The sequence below is a fragment of the Triplophysa rosa genome, linkage group LG12 (assembly GCF_024868665.1).
Source record: "Triplophysa rosa linkage group LG12, Trosa_1v2, whole genome shotgun sequence".
In the NCBI taxonomy this organism is placed as follows: domain Eukaryota; kingdom Metazoa; phylum Chordata; class Actinopteri; order Cypriniformes; family Nemacheilidae; genus Triplophysa; species Triplophysa rosa.
This window is the reverse complement of record NC_079901.1, coordinates 7958227-7981545: the sequence shown is the minus strand read 5'-3', so window position 1 is coordinate 7981545 and position 23319 is coordinate 7958227. Positions and strand designations below refer to the sequence as shown.

Below are 23319 nucleotides of genomic sequence, written 5' to 3'. Positions count from 1 at the left end.
CTAGACTATTTCCATGCATACCATGAAACGCTGCAGTCTGATCTCAGGTCAACCAATTCATCAGTCATCGGCTTCAACGAAACAATCAGCCAATCAAATGGCCCGATTCTGTTCGTGACCTGCACCTGCCACGGCTGCACCTATCCATCAAATCAATCTTCAGTCGATCTAAGAGTTGCCAAGGCATATTAAACTCAGGCATCTGGGGAGACGGCTCTTAATCTCATAATCAAACAGCACATATGTGTGTGTTTCTTTGTGAAAGTATGTGTGTGTGTGCGGACACACATCTCTGCATTATGCAGCTATGCTGGAGCACGATCTCAATTGAAGACACCTCACTGTGGAATACATTAGAGAGGTGGAGGTCAGGCAAACAGATTCTAATCAGATAAGCAGCCGTGCCCCAATGGAAGTGAGCTAACTCAACGGCCAAGAACTACAACAACTCCTTGGTCCTTTATAACTGGTAAATATAACCTCTTACAGACTCTAGTGAGTTGCCTAGACAGCTTTTTAAGATATCATCGGCACACAACTCTCCCGACAAAGACATTTGCATACAGGCAGTATGCATAGATATTCTGATTTTTGTAATGTTTTGCTCAAATTGTAAGGCTGCATTGTAATACACAGCACCTACACTGAGCAGCAATCCCAGAATGCATTGCAATGAGCACAGTAAAAAGTCTTCGGAGAAGAAACGAAGATTATAAATGTATTTCACTGCCTCTGTTTCAAAGCTAGATACCATGTTGTTTGTTGACTACATAGGATGCTAAAAAAAATGTACTCTGGTTGCACAAAAACACCTTGGAGATGTCTATTTGATGGCTGCAAGACATCTCTGAAATGTTTCCTGTCAGATGTCATTAAGACATTTACAAAATTTAAGATGTTTATGATTCAGAATGTACGTACAATGGCCTTTTCTAAGACATATATCAGATGTTTTTACACAGATGTTTTTCAGATGATCTCTAGATCTTTGGCAGACATCTTACAGACGTACCTGTGCTATCTGAGCTAACAGCTAATCCAACAACACAAATGTTAGATATTACAAAGAATATTAGCTAAAACAGTTTATAATTGAGACTGGTATTGAATGAATTACTTTAATCATTATTTATCAACATTACATTGGCTCTCAACATTGCATTGGAAGTCTTCCAAATCAATTCGGTTAGGATGCGAAGTCAGCTCCTTATGTAGGAAGCAGACAGCAAGAAATAACAGAGCCACAGAATGTTGAAAATATACGTGTTTGTATAAGAATGTGCAAGGAAATACAACATATAATCGTGCGAACACGCCTCATGCTTTTTGGAATTAGCCTCTGCTTTTTACAGCCGCGCTAGGAGGAAATTGTTCAGAGAAAACAAGAACGGAAAAAATGACAGGACAAAAAACACACATACACGTACGGCATGAAAAAAGACTAACGCTCCGATGAATAATGCTAAACAACAAACGACAGCCCCAGCCTTCAAGTAGAACAATACCATCATTAGATAACGGGCTGTTCTCTTTCCAGAACCGACCCTTGGGTTAATGAACGTATCTGCATCGCTTTATGCACCATTACATGGCTTTATCTTCTCGCAGAGCTAATGCGATTCATGACAAAACTAAATGAAGAGATGTGCCGTGAAGCAATCTACAGCAGCCTTGTCACGAGCGTGTCCCGAAGGCTATACAAATACACAAGAGCTCACTAGAGCTGAAGGTGCAACTAAGCTTGGGGGTAAACACAAGCTTTCTGCCATTTTGTCAAGTGCTGTTTAATATCGTCACAGTGGAAGGTATCTGAACATGTGTAACAGAAGTGCAAAAAAATGAGTTGGACCAAGAATAAATGTGGCCAGTTGTTTCATATCAAACATAATAAGCTTATAGCTGGACTGATAAACTTTTATCATATTGCTGTTTCCATTTAAAAGACGCAAGAGCATGGTTAAACATGCTTCACGTTTTGCCTAACAACACCTCTTAACCATTGTAAAATAACGCTAACACCGTGTCTACACCGGATGCGGCGCGATGCGACAAGAGACAATAGAACGAATTGGAACCCATTATAATTTTAAAATTTGTCCACTAAGTTTGTGGTTAAAACTGATTGATTGATTTAAGAAGGTTTAGATAAAAACAAGACAACCATGCTTAGTAAGAATGTCATTTTTTGCAGTGCAGCACCTTATCCAAGAACTTTCAAAATATCTCAGGAAACCCTCAAAAGAACTGCAGGCTTTGTCACATCAGTTAAGGTCAGCGTTCATGACACAACAATATAGAAGAAATGTGAACCACTCCTCCCCAAGACGAACACCAAAACTCCTGGAGTGTTTGCAAAAAGCTCCTAGAGGTTTTCCAAGAATTTTAGGATGACATTTAATGGACAGATGAGTAAAAATTGAATTCATTGTAATATGTAAATCTTCCTAAATCTGGTGTGAAGTGAATACAGCATTTCACTGTTTATATGCGGTATTACCGAGTGATGGCCATGTGATTGTTGGGGGATTGCTTAGGGGTCTAGGAAGCAGAAATTTTGCTACATACCAGACAGTTCACGTACCAAGGCGAAGTGGAATACTGAATCAATCATCTGAACAGATTGAAGTTTAAAAAGTTGGAGTGGCCTGGTCAAAGTTTTGACTTGAGATGACGTGGCAGGACCCAAAAAGAGCAGCTCAAGCTGGAAAACCAATCTGTCAGATTTAAATCAGTTCCGTTGAGACGAGCGGACCAAGATTCCTTCACGGAGATCAGCAGGGCTTGTGTCAGATTATGGTATTGTTAAATTCTGTCCGTCTGGATATTGGGCATTTTTCACAGGGGTGATATACTGTCTATGGTACCTATTTGCACTGAAGGTTAAAATACAGCATTGTGTTTTTACTCGAGTCCCTTTTGAGCAATATTACATTTTGTTTGAATCTTTGCATCCATTTAGTTCTCCAAATAGGCAACAAAAGAGAATATCATGCAATCACAACACTCTGTAAAATCCACAAGAATAGCATATAGGCTGGAAGGATTTTGATGAGATATGTTTGAGTCCATATTGAAATATCTGACGCATGGTTGAGATTTCCTCAGTTAAAACGTAAAAGTCTTCTGCGTAAACTACTGTAATAAAATCCAACTGGCACTTCTCAGCGTTCAGTCCCTTCACAATGATGTTACAGTGATGAATGTTCGTTTCTCTCTTTATGTGCCAAAATTCATCTTCGCTATTTCAGTCAGTTATCCTGCTCCAATCATAATGGTCTCTGCCCTCCCTTTTATGCCTTTTCCTTCTCCTCACCTCTTTCAAATTCTCCTTTAACCCCCATACGCGATTCCATCAGGTCCCAATGGCAAATCAGATCGGCACCCAATAGCCATTAGGTCCTCCATTTAAAGAGATCTATGCAGTCATGAGAACTGGTTAGAGTTAATTACGTTGCCTGTCTGTGTTTAGCCTGTGGCCATACTGCACGCTGATGGTAAGATTATTGAGTTTTATCGCCGCTTTAATGGAGTGCTCCCCGCACCTCACGTCCATTTAGACCGCAGGGAGGGCTGTAAACCCCCTCCGAAGCCTTAACACTGCAAGACCGACTTCTGTCCCAAACCGATAAGCAGCAGCAACAAAAGAAACTGATTTGGCCCATAAGGATTTAAAAAAACGTAAAGGTTCCGCCGGCCATCCACGGTCAATGCAGGTTTATGACACAGTGCTAAAGTCCAAATTGCCGCATAGTTCTGAGTAAAGTTCACCGTGGCGTAAAAGCATAAAAACGGTCAACCTTGTTTTTGTACCCGTGAAACTACCTGTCGTCATGGTGACAGCTTAGGTGGGTCTGAGTCAGTCTTTACTTTGCTATTTACAATTGCAACAGTCAAATACGAGATAGCTCAGGTTACTGTTACCTAGGTTGGCCTATAGAGCTTTAAATTAAATCTTTAAGACGACGGAATTTGTGAATTAATCTGATTTCAAAAATAAAAATCGCAGAGTACTAAGGCTCGCAAGATTGGTAGGAACATCTAAGATGAAAGTGACCTACTAGTCAGATATAGTGACCCATACCCGAAATGCATTTAACCCATCCAGAGCGTAGTGAACACACGCACAGCAAGTGGTGAACACACGTACCCCCGGAGCAGTGGGCAGCTATCACAGCGCCCGGGGAGCAAGTAGGGGTAAGGTGCCTTGCTCAAGGGCACCTCAGTCGTTACCCGCCGGCCTTGGGAATCGAACCGGCAACCTTCTGGTCACGAGTCCGACTCTCGGTAAAATCTGCCATATTTCTGACGCAATATGAAACAAAGGAAACACAAACAAACACCACCCAGAACAGACCAAAATACAGATTCCCCTTCTGTCCAAAATACACCTCCAGCACTGATTCAACAGCAGAGGAATAATGAATAATTTAGATCCAGAAATGAATAGTGTTTCAAGCAGACATACACCACTAGGTAACACATTATGCACTCTACCTGCTATCAATTATATATATAGAGGGTTTCTGTTTTATATTTAATTTTGGAAGATGTCTCAGGCCTCAGTAACTCCACATATCATATTTGATTACATTCCCTTCTAAAATGCCTCATTTCAGCCAAAATGTAAGGCAGCATCATCTACGTCAGGGGTTCTCAACCTTTTTGACTCCAAGCCTCCCACTGTATTCAACAAGACGTGAATGGGAATACTAATATTTCTACAATCGCCAGCTAAAATCCCAAATTAAACTACATATTTAAAAATAACATTTTAAAATGACGTTAACTGTACCATAACGTTTATTTCCTATAATAAAATTGCACTTAAAAACATTATTTTTCATGTTGCTTTAGATACTACGCATGCGCAAAGCTTCGCTAGGGCGGCCATATTGAGCGTTGCGTTCCTCCCCATTCATTTCAATGGTAGTGACGCATCTTGTTAATAGAGAATGTGAAGCTGATGTGACGCCCCATATTGCAGTGGCGCCGCCATCTTGGGAGGTTCATACTCCAATGCTATCATTGTTTTGATATGTACCATTACGTAGGGCTGAACGATTAATCGAAATCGAATCGCAATCGCGATGTGAGACGTTGCGATTTGCTAATCGCAAGAGGCTGCGATGTGGAAGCGATGTGAAAAATAGGAAACGCGTCTGTTCCAAGCCCGCTTTGAGTGGCATTCTTGCTAACCAACTGAGTGAGCGAACCTCCGTTATGCCTAATCAGCACTGCCCCAGCCAACTGCGTAAACGTCCGTCATTAAAAAAACAAACATACAGAATGCAGGAGAGAGACAGTGTGTGTTATTATGGCATCTGCAGAGTCAGATCGATCATATTAGGCAAATAAATACTAAAGAACCGTCCAATTCAGAAGACCGCACACACAGCCTGTGTCATACTCGCGCGACTCTTCCCCGCGTTGTGCGTCTCGCGGACGAGCCGTTTAAACTTGACGCGCACACACAGCCTGTCATACTCGCGCGTCTCTGCCCCGCGTTGCGCGTCTCGCGGACGAGCCGTTTAAACTTGACGCGCATACACAGCCTGTTTCGTAATGACGTTTATAGTACTTGAGTCCGGCTCGGGCATCTGGCAATATGGACGAGGCTTGACGCACGCGCGCACCCTGTGTAAACTCACGCCTAGCTCCGCGTTTCAAACAAATGTAAATTCTATCTAACTGTTTTGCTAATTTCACTTGGATGAAATTAAACATTCAGCACATTTTTTACTTGTTTTAAAAAATCCCACATACTTAAACAATAATAAATCAGCCTATGTAAACTATGAACTATTTTAATAATTCCCTAACACAATAGAAAATGTTATGGATTTAAGGGTTACAATGGGAGTTGTATTTGTTTTAATGGAAACTATAATAGTGTACACTGGTATTTGGATTCTATTGGTGTGATGTAATCTGGAAGTTGGGAACCAATTGAACAACAGTAAGCCCTATTTGAATAATGCCCAAAGCACACTACAAAAATTAATTTTGTAATGGTTTTAATGGAAACAATTAAATGTTTTTTTGTTTTTGTTTTCTTTCAGGGTAACTATACCCATACTGTGCTCCACACAACAATATTGAATTAAAGCTTGAATTAGAAAAGTTAAAATCGCAAATCAAATCGCAATCGCAATGTCTGTCAAAAATATCGCAATTAGATATTTTCCCCAAATCGCACAGCCCTAATTACTTGTTTTGTCTGATATATGAAGAAATCGAAAGTGAAAGAACCATGGACTTTTCCTGAACGACTCTGCATAATGCTATTGCAGTTTTTAACACAGCAAGACCAACCTACCATAGTTATATTTCCTAATCAAACAAGAAAAACAAAACACTGCATAGTGAACTAGAAGCGATCCTCCCAAGATGGCGCAACATTCAACACAGCGTGACAAAGGCACACAGCAATGCTCAGCCGTAATGCTGTCGGTTCACTGAAATTTGAATGTTTTTTTACTAGACACATGGTTATTACTTAGTGAAAAATTGCCTCAGCGCTATGAGAGCAGAAGTGGCTTATCTGGCTTAGATTTTAGCGTGAGTATATCATCGCCCCGTGTGCATATAAACCATTGTGCTTAACTGTGATGTGCACTGTAAAACATTTTTTGTGCTGACTTAAGTTTTTAAGTACAATCAAATTGGCTTTATATATTTTCATTCACATTTTGACAAGAGTTGATGTAACTTAAAATAAGTTGAATTGCTTAACCTATTTAAATGAGTTGAAGTAATGTAAAGACATTTAAAAGTGTAAAACAGTAAATTAAAACTACTTGTAAAGCCAATTTGATTGTATTTAAAAACTTAAGGCAGCAAAAAATATTTTTTTAAATGCGCCTACTCATAAAATGTACAGCCTGTACTTGCTTGCTGGTAAAAGTGTCCACCAATTGCATAAATGTAAACGCATTGCTGCCTATGTAGAGCATTCCAAATGGGTCACTTGTTACGTTTCAGTTAGGCAGTAGGCAGCCCACTAGATTTTGGAACAGAGCCGTGAAACATTCGAATTATCTATTACATTTGCCAAAACGTTGTGCATAAAAAAAGAGTGCACTGCAGAGAAATCTATATTCAACAATGCAATATGCTCCACTTGACCTTACTCTACCAGTGTGACGAATGGACCGAAAATCTCAACACTCCTTTCTAGACTCTTTATTTGATTGGACTGCCAAAACTATTTTACACCAAATGAAATGTGACTAAATAAGCATGTGAATGAGGTCAATGTGCTGACAAGCATCTACTGTTTAACATATTTATGTTCATTTTGCATTTTTATTTGCATACTGTTTAGCATACCACTGTAGCATTAGTAGGCAGTACACAGTACAATACACCAGCTTCTTATTCAAATACAGCCACATTTTCCACTGCAAATCTAAAAATCTTAAATCTTAGTAATAGGTGTAAATACAGTTAATACATATAGCAGCCATGGCTTTAAATAACAGCGCATCTTTCAACACACGTTACACACCTCAGGGATAACAGCAACACTATGAATTTGCAGGTAATGTTCCATTAATAGAAAAGTGCTGCTAATGCATCTCTAAACATAATTATAAAGACAAACACAGCCCGGGTGAACACATTTTAATTTACTTGGCCATATTATGCTTGCATGACCATTGTAACTGAGTGAATATGCGATGAGTCTCACGCTCTCCTCTCTCAGTGTCTCACCCACACAGGCAACGTGGCACCAGCAAAGCAACTGACCGCACTGAATATTTAACAATATCTCCCCTTTTCTCCCATACTTTCTTTGCTTCACTCCCTCAGCCTGTCAGCCGAGTCCTTAGTCAGCAGTAAATCCCACACTTCAAGGGATCTGGCTCAGCGTGACCTGCTGGCATGCCAAACACCACAGGAGATTGTGGGTAACAAACCAGCGATGTCTAACAATCCATCGCAGAGACACATGATCACATGACGTGAAAAAATGTATGCGAGTAGATCATCAATGTAGGTCAAAAAGAAATGTAGTAGCTTCAAAAAACACCAACACCAGATCACAATAAGCATACCAAATGCTTTCCCAAAGACTCATGGGAGCTCTCCCTGTGCTAAGAAATTCGGGCATTGAGGTTTGTAGAGAACCCTCTGTGGTGTCCTTTGAGTACTCACGGCAGGGGCCGAGCCCCGCTCCTCATCCCCCAGGACAGACATATTGTCTATTCTCATTCAACTCTCTTCACATGTGGAGAAAACCAATGAATGTGACTTAATATAGCTGCAGTTTGGTGCATTGTGTGGGATGAAACATTTCGATTGCAGACCTGTGATTGTATGCAGATGGAAAAAAGATCTCGGGGGGTCTTCATCACATGCATCTCGTCTTGCAAAACATTTAATTACGTGGATGTGCTATAAGCTAATAATATGACGTAGGCATCAGATTTCAGTGCTAAAGGACCCGTTTGAAAACCACCAGCTTGGTCAAACCAACTCACCACCTCCTACAACAAACAGCACGAGATTGTTATCAGTGCTCACTAAAACTGACACAATGAATCTTTACATGTCTGAGGGGGCTGCAAATGCGAACGCACATTTAGCTAAAGGGTCATCACAACTGGTCCACACCACAGTCGAATGGACACTGGTGTTTTCTCAAAAATGACCTCTGGCCCTCAAACCCAACACACTTTAATAAAGTGCCAGTGACCTTTGCCATCGGCCCTTTCGTTTCATATGTGCTCTTGTGACCCTGGCTCACAGAAAACAGGAAGGCATGATGGGATTGATGAGAAGGGTCACGGAGGGCTTTTGTTTAACGTAAAGCTGGACTTTTCGTCCTCATCTGTTGCCTCATGACGGGAGAGAAATGACTGTTGTGAGGTTAAGGACAATAGAGGAGAATGTTTCTCAGTTATTGTGTGGCTAAGGTCTGCATGAGGTTCACAAGTAAACACACCGCTCTTGAGCTGCAGGGCGCTAGTTTCACCCTCAGGTGACATACGAATGGAAAGCTATCTAAAAATATCAGGTCCAAATCTGGTTGGGCATCTTTTAAGCACTCCACCGGTAGATAGTCATTTTTACGTTTTTAGGCTGCAAAAATGATGTTTCTGAAGCTAACCAAGTTGCTAGCGTTGCCATGTTAGCAGGGAATAACAAATGAGCCTCTCTTTGTCGAAAAATGGACACAAAAAGATTTTCGTACCCTAAAAACTGCAATCCAATTCAAATATTTGTTTACACACTGCCAGGGTTGCCAGATCTGCTAACAAAACAAATCCAATGGTCATTGGAAACTAGCTGTAAACTGCAGACTTGGCAACACTGCGCACAACGTAGTGTTGAATGTACAAAGTACAGTCAATCTCTGGATGAATGTACAAAGTCAAGGTTGACGGCAGAGAATTGTTCTTAAGGTGTTTTCAGCTACAACGATCTTTTTTTGTTTTTGTCTTTTGCTTGTATAAAACAGATACTTGTGTGATTTCCAATATTTAAGGCCGTAAAGATGTTGCTCTAAACAATGTATTTTTAAATTTGATTGAGATTCAAATGTTTAATTGTCTTCTATTGATATGATTACATTAGGTCCACATCACCCCTTTCAACAGAATCAAAATTTCATGTGGATCAACCTTAACTGGATTGATTAAGTTTACATGAAGGCTTTTAAGTCCGATTGAGCCATCAATTCCATTGCAAACTGATTGTGTGGTTGCATATAAACACATCCAGTGAGTCAGTGAGGGCCGATGGGCAAAAGTCACGACAAGCTTTTTGGATTGTTTCTACAGTCTTGATGTAGTAAAACAATAGCGGAACATGAAGTGAAGACGCGGCTGCATCATGATGTTCTGACAGGGTTACTGTCAAAGCTTCATGTTGTTTTCTTGTTCAGTGAGGAAACAAAGGCAGTTGATGGTTGAATTTTTAATGTTTAGGCGAATATCAATTTTTAATGTGAAAACCCCATTTCCTCTCGTTTTCCAGACCACCCATAGTCTCAAGAGTGTGCAATGTTGCAACACTCAGATATCTAATGAAATATGCAAGGATGTGAACTTTCAGGAACAAAACTGGCATGGTCTATAGTAGGGCTGTGCAAAAATATCGATATATGTAACTATCGCAATATATCTTTTTCAATAGTGTATCGATAGTGATACCTCTACTATCGATCATTTTTTTAAAATCATGTCATATTCATACGGCCAAAAGTAAGTGGAAGCGAGCATGGCGAAAAATATAAGAACGCTTGGAGCTCTAAGAGCTGATGTGTGGGTGTGCTTTGGTTTTCAAAATAAGTCATGGAGTAATGAGTTATATAAAATAATGCTGTTTGTAGGCTTCGCAAGTCATGACACAAGTCACTTGGCTACTGCAGTGCATTAAACAAAACGTTTATTAAGAAAAGTAACAATGCCATTTATTGTGCTTTCACGGATGTGACACCAGCACATTTACAGCACGGATGAAGCAGAGGTTTTATACTGCCCATGTTCAGTGTTTTACCTGTAATGCACCACAACAGCCAAGTGACTTGCGTGAGCCACCTTATTCCCCTGTGCTACCCACTTGAGGGGCGCAATCCACAGTTTGAGAACCCAAACCTCTGATCTAAAGGTCCATGCATCGCACATCATGGCCACTCTGCAGAGGTAAGGGATGTTTTTACACTTATCCTTACAGAAAACCCCCGCTGGTGCACAGCATGTTGTATTTCTAGCTCTACTTTTGACACTTTCTATTTAAAGTATTGCAATATATCGCAAATGTGTATCGTATCGAAATACAGAGCAATATAGTGTATCGTGACCCATCTATCGTGATATGTATCGTATCGGGAGGCACTTGCCAATACACAGCCCTAGTCTATAGCGTTCCCGTGTTTATACAGGTTCAGTCTGAAAATTCGATACGCACCGACTCCATTCAACACCGGTTTTCTGTCAGCCTACAGCAAGGACAGCAAAGCTCTGGTCATGGTGCTTGCAACACCAAAGTCATGGGTTCGATTCGAACATACATACTCATATATAGTAATACAGGGTTTTTTGCTAGTGACTGAAAAGTTCAATAGTTTAAATGAATCGGTTCAAATGAGTCATTCATGTGCGAGTCGTTCTGAATGCAATATGCGTTCATACTGGCGAACTCGGTATATGCAGTATATGCTGATTCAACGATCCAACTGCACAGCTAAAGACATTACAATGATGTGCGTCATGTTAATTTAATAAATTTCAAGAAATTAAACGTAGTTGGATACAAAACAAACAGCCGTGAAACACAGGCTGGCTCTTGTTCGGCAACTCTTTTTAGTGCCTCAGTGTGCTGATTACGAAACAGCGCCTCCACTGTGACATAATGTCGCAACTGCAGTTACAAATGACAGTTTGATAAATGCACGCAGCATTTCCTGTGAAGACTCGCAACATAATTTTGGCGAGAGCCTGAGGCGGCACGATATTTGACAGAGGCGGCCGCCTCCAATTTCTCTATGCAGGAAAAACCCTGTCATATTTGTATAATATTTGCTTTTCATGACCCCTCAGATTCGACTGAAGCAAATTATGGGGTGTATGGAATAGAATGTACAAAACACTAAACTTTTAAAGTATTTATTGGACAAAATTAATTTGCAAATTAAAAACAAAATATAGAGTCTATTGGCCCTTGAATCAAAAAGCTTTGCAATGTGTTTTATGTAATTTTTTGGCAAGCCTCTGTAAACTTTTCTCAAAGCTAAGCTTCACTTTAACTTCAACTTCACTCCAAGCACACCAACGCAATGTGCACACAACAAAGTACATCTTTAGTACATCTTTTATAACAGATTTGAATGAAGACATGTCAATTGAACACATGGACATCACGTTTGACCACTACTGTATATATTATATATGGTATGCACTGAAAGTCACTTCGGATGAAACACTGTGGCAAATGCATAAATGTAATGCAGTAAAGTATCATTAATTCCCTCGATATGGTTTTGTAAATGCAGAAAATCTATTAAAAACTGCTTTTACGCCAATATCAGCCGTATGCTGTGGATGATGACCCTCTATAGTCATTAATGTCCCATCTGTGTTTCCACTTGTACACTGAAACTAGACGCGGGCATTCAAATCAATCCTGATTCAGGGCCACTTAGTTGTATAACTATTCCTTATATACACCTTCAGTTTTTATTTTCATGATTCAACCAATGTGAATGTGGGATTATGTGTTACAACACCTAAACCTCGGGCCTTTACAACCCCATCAAAAGCTCTGCTGTAACCGTGCTAAAAGCAGCATTGTGGACTCCTGTGTTGCATAACTCATCTCACAAGAAAGAGAGGCCTCTATTGTTGGTCATGAGACCTGTGGCAAGGTTTTCCATTAAGACGAGATGTTTTGTGTGTACCTGCAAGGGTCAGAATTTGATACATTTATTATTGTGAGTGACCATTAGGGCTGTCAAAAAAATTTGAATTTCGAATATTCGTCGAATTTTAAAAAAGGGCATATTCGAATGCAAAATCCGTGCATTCGAATTTTTGCTGTGTCAAGAGGAGCGCAAGTCATGATAATGACGTAACTGACGCTTGTTTATTGTTAGGTTATCCAGTTCAGCTCGGTGCGGGGTGCATTAATGTGATAAAATGGCAGAACATGAGAGCGAGGACTCTGAGTCGGAGAGAATCTTGCTTACGCCAAAACATCTTAAAAGTGCTGTGTGGCGTTTCTTTGGTTTCTGGAGTGTCAAAGGTAATATCATTGACAAAGCCAATGTCATTTGTAAGTTGTGTAAGAAACCGTGCGGTATGTATCCACATATTGCGCAGCTGGCAAAGACATACTTGACCATACCTGGCACATCGGTCAGAGCTGAGCGCGTGTTTTCATCAGCTGGAAACATTGTCAACAAAAAACGCTCAGCACTCGCTGCAGATCAAGTTGACCGTCTGGTGTTTTTGACGAACAATATGTAGATGTGTTCTGTTGAAGCGTGTTTTCTCAGGTTACTGATGCACTTACACAGTTTTATGCACTTTTGTTTGAAAAATTATGCACTTTAAAAAGTCAATGTCATTTCATTTCAATAAAAGATGCAGTGCTTGATTTGGTTTATATTTGCTTATTGCGCCCTCTTGTGAGCATAGCAGACAATACAATACATTTTTTCTTCTAACACTGTGTTGCCTTTAGAATTCGAATATAATTCGAATTTTGCTAATATTTCAAAAAGAATTTCGAATTTAGCTTTTCAGCCATTTTGACAGCCCTAGTGACCATAGACTTTACATTCATCTGCTAACACGCCCACTGTTCTGTCGTGACTCGTATATATAGCATAAAGTATACAAAGGGGGTTATGTGTGGTGAGGATAATGCGGTCATGGTGGGGAAGTTATATTTTAACTCAAATTATTACACCGCTGGTTGGAATGCTTGATTCTGATTGGCCAGTCGTGATATTTGCAGGTTCGTTATTCCCAGATAACAACCGAATAACCCACGGAAACCCGGATGCAGCAAATCATTTTGACTGTTTTTTTTTACAAATTAAATATAAATTTGTCTTTTAATAACATATATTTAATAACATATATTTTATATATTTACAAATGATTAAACCAAATTGCCTGTTTGTGACATTTCAACGTCGTTTCTTACCTTAAAACCAAAAGTAAACTGCTTTTCCTCCTGGAAGGTCTGCATTCAGTAATAATAAGATAATAAAATATTTCAAATTCACATTTCATGTCCAGTTTTTTCTCATGTGGCAAGTAGTCGTGTAATAAGCAGGATAATGTACAAGCAGCATTTCTGCAATAACAACCGGCTGCCTGTACATTATCCCGTTTGTAAAAAAATCAGCTAAGATTGTCACAATATCAAAGTTTCCATTCACGGTCATCGTGGCCAAAAGAATTCACAGTAATGATATGATCACAATATCTATTTAAATGTTTTTATTTTTATGAACTAATAATACTACAGTATCAGTCAAATTCATCTTTAATTTAGTTTACTTTGTCTCTTTGGCCATCAAATTACACTTAAACTTTGAGTTTAAGGTTAAGACGGACAGTTTGAACAGTTTTTGCTTTTTTTGGGTGCTGAATTATTTACAATATAATCAGAATAAACATTATATTGATAAAAATGTTTTTTTAATATTACGGTTATTTACAATACCAGTATATTGAAGATGTGCTTAAACATCAACACTATGAAAATAAAATCACTATCATAAATCTAAATGGTGATAAAAAAAATGATAATATTCTATTTTATTTTAAGGAAGTAAGGTTTTAGCTAAATAAATAGGCAGGTCATAGATTTTTACGTATTTAATAAATAATTCAAATCTTTATCACAATTTAGTTACATCCCTGTGTCCACAAGTCAATTTTAATTTATAATATTTGCTGAACAGATTAAAGACATTTACTGAACAGAGTAAAAAAATAGCTGTCTCAATTCGAAAAAAATTGTGTGATTTCAGTCAGTCACATATACTCCAACTTGAAAGTATACACAGGTTGTGGGTCAATATCCTAATATTACCAAACTGTCCTTTTGGCACGAGGACTCGGTTTATTTTTTCAAACAACGCTGTTGATATTACACAGGACAAGGTGATAAAGAAACACTGTCTTTCTCTCAAGAAAGGCCATCTGTCATGTGTGTGTTTCAGTGTGGCCATCTAATCACCCTAAGCCAAGCATTAGCCATGTGTGTGTACACAGTTGGTGACCAGCAGCACATTCACAAACAGAGCTCGTTCACAACCTGAGGTGTCAACAACTTCAGAGAATGAGGACGTTTTTACCAGTATTGTCAATATACAGCTCTCTGGTGTTCCATCAGGCTGTAAAATGAGTGTAAATGTCCTGCGATGCCAACCGAAATGTGTCGGTACTACAACAAGAGGAGAACAGATGGATATATACAGCGATGGTTAGAAGGTTTATTGAGCTGACATTACATTTTAAGTGAAGTAATTCTTGCCCTATTAGCACTTTGCAACAAAGTTGTAAAAATAAAGGCTTCTCCAAACATTCGCACTAGCTGCCTTTGGTCATAAAAACCCAGTCTCACCCCAGACTAGTGCCAATAGCTGCGTTTACATGGACCAATGTAATCCGATTAAAAAACCAATCCGAATGAAAACACTCCATATAAACACGTCAATCAGATTAAAAATGCCCAAGCCGATTGAAATTTCAGTCGGATTGTAAGGGGTGGTTTACGCCATTTGTAATCCGCTTGATAGGACATGTAAACACATGATCAGATTTAAAACCGAAGTAGGAAGTTGTGCGCATGTGCAAAGACGACGCTGGCTCGTACAGACGTAAAGGCGTATGACGCACGGAATGGAGCAGCTGCTGCTAAATAAACCAAAAACCATAAATCTGACAAAGCGGTACAAATATCCATATGCTTGTCATCTCTAAATGAACATTAATGTTTCTATGCATTTAAACTGTTTCCCTGGAGTGAGCTTTTAACCGCAATTTCTCAGTTCCTTTTTAAAACACGATACATTTGCAGATGTACAAACATACTGTAGGCTAAAATATCTAATCATAAAATTTCATTTATATTCGTAGTAGGCTACTGAACATTTATTTTATTTATCGTTTACTTACATGTGCTTTGGAAGGATTAACTGTTTTTACCATGGTCGCTGTAACAACCTTGCTTCATTGATTGATATGTAGACATTATTTGCGTTTATGAATTGTACATTATTATGCTGGTGTCTGTGACATAAAATAAATACTGTGCTTATAACATTGTTTGAGTAGCCATTTGTGAATATTGTAATGATACCCGCATCCACCGCACCCGTCTGTTTACCGTTAATGCTGATATATGAATCCGCATATTATCACTTCTAATGTTCGGTATTAGCTGTTGCTAAACATTTATTTTAATTAGTTTGCCTGCAGACGCTCTGGTGGGTCTTGGTAGTTTTGTCATGGTTTTACCATGGTAAACCGCATCGGATGTGCTCGTGCTTCATTGGCACGAGACATTACTCTGCCTTTATAAACTGTACATTTTTTTCGTGCCGTTTGTAAAATAAAATATACACAACATGTGCTTTAAAACACTGTTTTATTTAGGTGAACACTTGTGCAGTGTGCGCGTGTGTCCGCAGATTATATCGGATTTGCAGAGGTGGGTAGTAACACGCTACATTTACTTCGTTACATTTACTTGAGTAACATTTTGGAAAATATGTACTTTTTAAGTAAAATTAAAAGTGTGTACTTTTACTCTTACTTGAGTAAATTTCTAATAGAAAATCTGTACTTTTACTTCGTTACATTGCGTGACGTTCCTTCATTTTAAAATATGCTTTTTAAAACGTGTTGTTTATTTCAAGGTTGTCGTCTCTTTTTACGCGCATTCCCGAGTGATCGATTCTTTTGAGTCGATTCTTTTGAAAGCATTAATTGAACAATGGGCAAAACCATTTGAATAGGCTAATGAATCAGTTCAAATGATTTGTTCAGTTCGCAGCACGATCTGAATCATCTGAAGCAGGATTACTCACTCCTCGTAGCGCGAAACTTAAGAACACGCAGAACACAAAGAGCGTTGGATGAAGTGGATATGAATCTATATCTATACAATCAAAACTGCAAATGTGTTTGCCAGCAATGATAAATGCCCGCCATATGCGCGCACCCGCGCGACCTGTTCGTCAGACACAGCAACATGCGCGTTACCTGTCAGACACAGAGACGTGGGCTTGCAGAAATATACATTTGAAGAACAGAAGGAAGAAAACTTGTTGATGGGCTTGTGGTTCACTTTTTACTGTTTGTTTACAAGTAAGAGCGTTTCACAACACACACGTGACACAACACGAGGAAACACGAGCTTTGTTCAAAAATGTGTATTTCATTTAAGAGAGCACTGCAGATGTTCTAGATCATCTTAGGAAATGCTCTGAGTTAAGTTCATGCTTTAGTTTGACATGGTCTATTATTCTAAATAAGTTGTGTAAACTACATTGACATCAGGACTAGATTAAATTTACAGAAATTCTTGTCTCTTCTGTGTTTGTCTATTCTTTAGTTTCTCTAGTATATTGCAAAGATATCTGCTTATGATAATTAAAAATATTGATTAAATGTAATATTAAAATATTGGCGTTAATATTAATTTAATGTAGAAGGCCTATATAATCAGATACAAAGTAACTAAGTAACTAACTACTTGAGTAGTTTTTTCATTGCATACTTTTTTACTTTCACTCAAGTAATTTTTAAAATAGTGACTTTTACTTTTACTTGAGTAACATTTTCTCTAGTTACTTGTACTTTTACTTGAGTAAATATTTTGGCTACTCTACCCACCTCTGCGGATTTGAAGCTTGCATGTAAACAAGCACATCAATCAGATCACTTAATTTACCTTTCATGTAACCACTACATTCAGATTGCACAATCTGATTAAATTCAATCCGATGTGTCCATGTAAATGCAGCTAATGTTACTGTATTGATTTTAACTGGATCTCAGACACACACCAGCAATGTTTTAATGTTTATATTTTTGAGGTAAAATATGTCTATGCACATTAAGCGGGGATAGGAGAAGGTTTTCATCATTAGTCATCATTATTACACGGCTCGTTGGAATGCTTGATTCTGATTGGCCAGTCGCGACATTTGCATGTTCGTTATTCCCAGATAACAACCTCTCAAAAATCATTTTGACAGGGTTTTTTGAGAAATTAAATAAATATATATTTTAATAACATATATGACATTATATATACAAATGATTAAACCAAATTGCCTGTTCGTGACATTTGAACATCGTTTCCTACCTTAAAACCGAAAGTAAATGGCTTTTCCTTGCAGAGGGTCTGCATTCAGTAAAAATGAGCTAAATAATATTTCAAATTCACATTTCATGTCTAGTTTTTTCTCAAGTGGCAAGTAGCCTTGTAATAAGCGGGATAATATACAAGCAGCCGGCTGTTATCGCGAAATAAGCATGATCCCTGACTTAACTTATTTAATAACTTATATTCTGCAATGCCACATTTTTATATACTGTATATAATTTACTATACTTAAACAGCCTATACATTACATATATTAAAACATTTAGGTAACTCTATTCCAAGCACTGCATATCATGTTTTACTATTTACTGTAATTTTGCATGATACATATTTACATAATACGTTTTGTTTTGTTTTCTTTTTGCATACACTTCTTCTGATACACATTGTAAATGTCTCTATTTACTGCAGATTAACTGTAATTTTAACTTCTATAGAATAACATTAAAATGTTTGCGTAAGATAAATAGAAGGCCATCTTGAACCTTTGAAAAGCTGTATTAATAGACTACATGCCCCTCAAGCTTATTGTCACAAAGCCAATGAAAAACACAACCATTCCAAACACACACAATTTTTCACAATCACTCCCCCGAGCACATACATGTATACACACATAGCACCCAAACACACATAAACCCCTCCCTGAGTGTACAAACACACACACTGATTGAAGATTGCTCGGCTCCTGTGAAGTGAAACAGGGACATTACTCTGCTCTGAGTGTGAGATTACTAAACGCTGAGCTACAGATGTGTGACTGCACACACAGAGACGCTGAAGTGTGTTAAGAGACTAACAGCTGTTGGAGAAGCACACGGGGAGCTCTACATTTGTGCTTCAGTGGAGAGAATGTGGTTTAATTAGCAGTAACCTTTCCAGTATCAAGAGACCATCACACACACACACACACACACATGCACACAGTCTCATAGACAGAAGCAGTGGTTAAAGCGCGCTCATCCTAGTCGCACACATAGAAAGTTAAAACACGACCACCAGAGTGTTGCCATATAGGTGAGTTATTAGGCAAACACAAAGTGTGTCATTTTAATAGGTATGTGCGGGCACTTCTGAGACTAAAATCGTGTACTACTGAGTGTATGAAGTGTTATGATGCACACTGGTAAGGGGTCAAAAATCAGTGCCTAAACTGTGACGCTACATAAGGACACATTTACATATATATGGGTAGCAAATAATAAATGAATAATGATGTTTTGTGCTGTAACTGGCACCCTTTTTCATTTGAATCGCCTTTTTTTTCTTTCCTAAGTCATTTTAAATACTCCTGCTGTGAGATTAATGAGCTTTTTAAAAAAAAAACTGAATATTTAGTTTCTCAATTAATGACATCATAAAAATGTGTGAATAAAACTGATAAAATAATGAACATATATATATATATATATATATATATTTATTTATATATATTGCTATAAAATAATATTCTTTCCTTAATCGTGATAGCGAATGCTAGTGGAGTATAATAGCTCCTGTTATTTTTTTGTCATTGCTAATGCAATGTATATTGTAGTCGTTAATGATATATATATATATATAAAATGTGTAATTATACATTTATAAAATAGCCTACATTTTATATTAAAACTGTTGTTTTTGGCTCTACTGTCAAACAAATAAACTAATGGTTTCCTCAACACAGAAAGGTCACAATTATATTTTATGACATTTAAATCAAACAAAACGGCACACTTAAAGAAAGACATAAGCAAAAGTTCTCACCCCTTTCACCTTGTCTCACGCAGGCAGGTTCAATGTAAAAGCAAGCATACAGAAATCCCTTTATCCATGCTGGACAAATGACAAGGGTGCTTAAAATCCCGGCCGCGGAGTTCTGCTTACATCCACACAAGTGAGTGAATTTGAGAGACAGGTGTGCCCTCAATGTACCAACCGAAGATTTTAGTGCATGATCACAAAGAACTCTTAGTCGAAACCTTCCAGTGGTGATGGAATCAACGACACAGATATCCCTTATTCATTTAGACACGGGCTAAAAGAAGATGCTCCAAAATCTCAGAGATGGAGTCCCGGGAAGGTTGGAATAATATGTAGTCCATGACTCCAAGGATCAGAGATTCCTTAAAGAAAGAGAAAGGAGCAGTGTGCATCGAAAGCTTACCCTGCAGAGCACTTCTAGGAGAAGAGACGAGTGGCAGACATCCTTAAACAGCTTTGCACGGACACATTCGCTGTTCTATTCCATCTTTCCTACGTCTCGGAGCTTGTGAACAGTGTTAATCGCCCGCCGTTGTGCTCTGATCTGCAGCTGAGAGGTACAGAGCAAGCAAAGCACCTCCCCCACCTCGGCTAATCCGGCCCTCTCTGACTGTCTCAGCCAATCAGAGTGAAGGGCCCGCCCACAGGCATGCCCCTCCTTTCTCATGCCCTAACACTGCCACATTATACACTGGATACTCTATTACTCGTCTCAGACTGAAGCAGATACACATTAAGTCAGGTTACAAAAAAAGGACAAACTGTGTAAAATGTTCAGTTATAATGTGTGGATATGGTGGGCATAGGGGTGTCAATAATTCTATAAGACTGACATATACTGTTTATGTGTTTAAATTGACAGTAAAATGCAGCAACAACGTAACTGGAAGCCATTTATTTTTAATTAGAGTTATCGATTTGAGGCGGCCAGGTGACGGCAATGGAAATTAAATATACCAACAAGAAAAAAAATGAAATAGGACCTCTTCAAATACTCGACTGGTTCACAACAAAAAGCAGAGATTTCAAAATGAACTCAAACATTTCTCATCAAATTGTATGTTAACCAAATTTTCAAAGCTAAGCTATTCTCACGATTTTATACAGTAGATGTATAACATAACTTTGTTAATAATTGTCGCAGTTTCCGTTTTTATTCCCGTAGCAACATGTCCATAGAAACAAAGTTGATTCTTTCATGCAACGATTCAATTAATTCTCTTAGGCTTGAAAATAGTCTTTTGTGTAATTAAACTTACAAAAACTATACAAATGCGCAGTGACAGGATGTGAGAACTACAGGTCTACCAAAGCTTTTTCCAATATTTTTCGTCATTAACTGTTTTTGTTGTTGTTGCAGTGATGGTAATATCTGAAGGCTGTCTGTTCTTTTGACAGATTACAGTGAGGATGATTTATTGTAATTTGTAAATGTAATTCCCACCCCTGTCCAGTTGGTGGCGAGTGTACATATTGTACGCTATTACAGCACAATTTCACAAGAATTCCTAACTATTTTGCGAGGTGGTCAGTTCACATGAATTCGTATGATCTTATTCGTACAATTTGCTTTCGCGCTGGTGACGTTGGGTTTAGGGGTGTAGTTAGGGGAGGGGCTTCAGTATTGCTTTTTTCCAATAATCGTACGTTTTTGTACGGTTCACATCGCTCAGGTCTCCAGTGTGGCAACACAGTGCAGAATAAAACTGCCACGAGAAGTCGTCTGTCCGAAGCAAAAACAGAAAACAAATTAAAAGGTATTCAACGTCTTATCATGAAAAGTAAAATGACGTATAATAATTGATTATAGTGGAATTGTTAAGACCCTGTCTATTAAAATGGAGGAAAATGCAAAAGTCTAGAGCAACCAGAAGTTCATTCGATTTTAGTCAGAGTTAGCAATCTTGAGGCAGCATTGCCAAGCAAAGGTAAACAGTTAAACCTATATCAAATGCCACAGCAACATCCTATTTGGCAAATCTAAAAGATCTAAACATATATTTGCAAAAAGCATGTTAATTTAATCCGACCAATCATAACACAAGAGTGAGCCACTGCTTAAAATCAAGGAATGAACCAACAGGAAGTGTCTTCCAGTGATTTCATAGCAAATGTTAATGTATCTTTATAGCTCACGTTCCACACTTCCTAGATTTGAAATGTCCGTCCATTTGTGAAGCAGTCTTAATCCAAGGTGAGCACTGGACATCAGAGGGTCATGATTTCTTGCACATATGGGCATGTCATCAGTGCATCTGGAGGCTATGCACTTTCTTGGCTGTATGTGCGTTTGTGTGTGTTTGTCCGTGTGTATATGCATGCATGTTTGGAAATTAAAAACAGCTCCAGTCAAGGGTCAGAGGTCACCCACTCTCTAAAATATGCTGCCCAGGCCCCTCTCGGCACATCTCTCCCTTCGTCCCGTGCTCTTTTTTGGCGGACGGTCAGAAGACATTATCTTCAGCCGGGCGACCACAGACGTGCGCCATCACACCACAGCACTTCATGCTCCAAAAAACGCAGATTTGCACAGGGAAGCCCGGTCCAACCGCACAGTCACCCGTGAAGCACCTGTCTCGCACACACACACGGATCTCTCGCGGAGCTGTGAAAGTGGTCAGTTTGTTGACAGCTGTTTGCCGAGACAGGAGGTATTGATTATCTCCGGGGGGGCTGATGTGGTCTTTCTCTCTCTCTCAGGACTTAACACCTTCATTACTCTTTATTCCATCTCTGTTCTCCGGGCCCTGCGGGACTAAGCAAAGCTCTGGGGAGGATCTCTGTCCAGACGAGCGTTCAATATTTGATGGGTCTCTAGTGGCGTTGGGAGTCTGTTAATGGCCATCTTAACGTACGAACCCTTAGATCAAAGGCCTGACGCTCTCTGTGGACACAATTTATCAATAATGTACAACCGCAGGCCAAAATGAACACATACAGACACAAATTAGAATAGAAATGATAGACGGTTAGCCATATGAGCACCGCCCAGGACCCCCTAACTCTATTAAGGACTAAAGACAATTTGGTGCAACACATGCACTAAAGTACACAGACACTTTTTTCTCTTATGGTGTAACTACACAAAATACAAGAAGGATTAAGGACTTTTAATGAGTATTTTCCTAAAGTGTGCAATTTGGTAATCTAATATGCAATATACCCTTCTATGGCTTTATGTAAATGTATAATGTAAATGTTATGTCGAAAAATATGAAACAAAGTTCTTCTAGACATGCGTTTGGATCAGCGTTGTTCACGTTTTCCGAAGTGGATTTATACATTTTTATATATTTTTGAGCAACATTTTTTATATGCACTATTGTATACATTTTATATTGTATCTTTATTCTATTTTAATTTTAAACTTCTTAGTTTTAGGTTTAAAGTGTTATTTATTGCATTCTGAGGGCATCCACTCTAAATTTCCTTGTATCTTATACAATGACAGTAGTCTTTTGAAGTCTTGATGAGTTTTCTTTTTTTTTATTGTTTACAATGCTTTAGTTTATGGAGGACTAAACCTGCAAAAATTATAAATAAATAAATGTATAAATATATAAACGAATAAATGTAATAATATGAAAATAAATAAAGGAATGAATGGTTTGATAAAACAAAATAATTCGTTTCAGCTATTATTGATCTTAGCTTTAACTTTTCTTTTCATTTTTTAAATTGATTTATTATTTTTTGTGTCCATTTTTAATTATTTTT

The 23319-nt window shown here is 38.4% G+C and overlaps 1 protein-coding gene across 10 annotated transcripts in view; it reads right to left on the bottom strand.

Annotated features, from left to right (window-relative positions):
- large2 (LARGE xylosyl- and glucuronyltransferase 2) overlaps nt 1–23319 on the bottom strand; it is a 136088-nt gene that overhangs the window by 42224 nt on the left and 70545 nt on the right. For 4 of the 10 annotated variants that reach the window (XM_057347777.1, XM_057347774.1, XM_057347773.1 and 1 more), the window contains exon 1: nt 19606–20137. The exons of 1 other annotated variant lie outside the window; for it this stretch is intronic. The gene's annotated coding sequence lies outside the window, so the exon portion shown is untranslated. Of the gene's footprint in view, nt 1–4147; nt 4344–19605; nt 20138–23319 lie in introns of those variants that run through there. 5 more of the 10 variants (XM_057347781.1, XM_057347776.1, XM_057347783.1 and 2 more) reach the window with 2 other exon arrangements.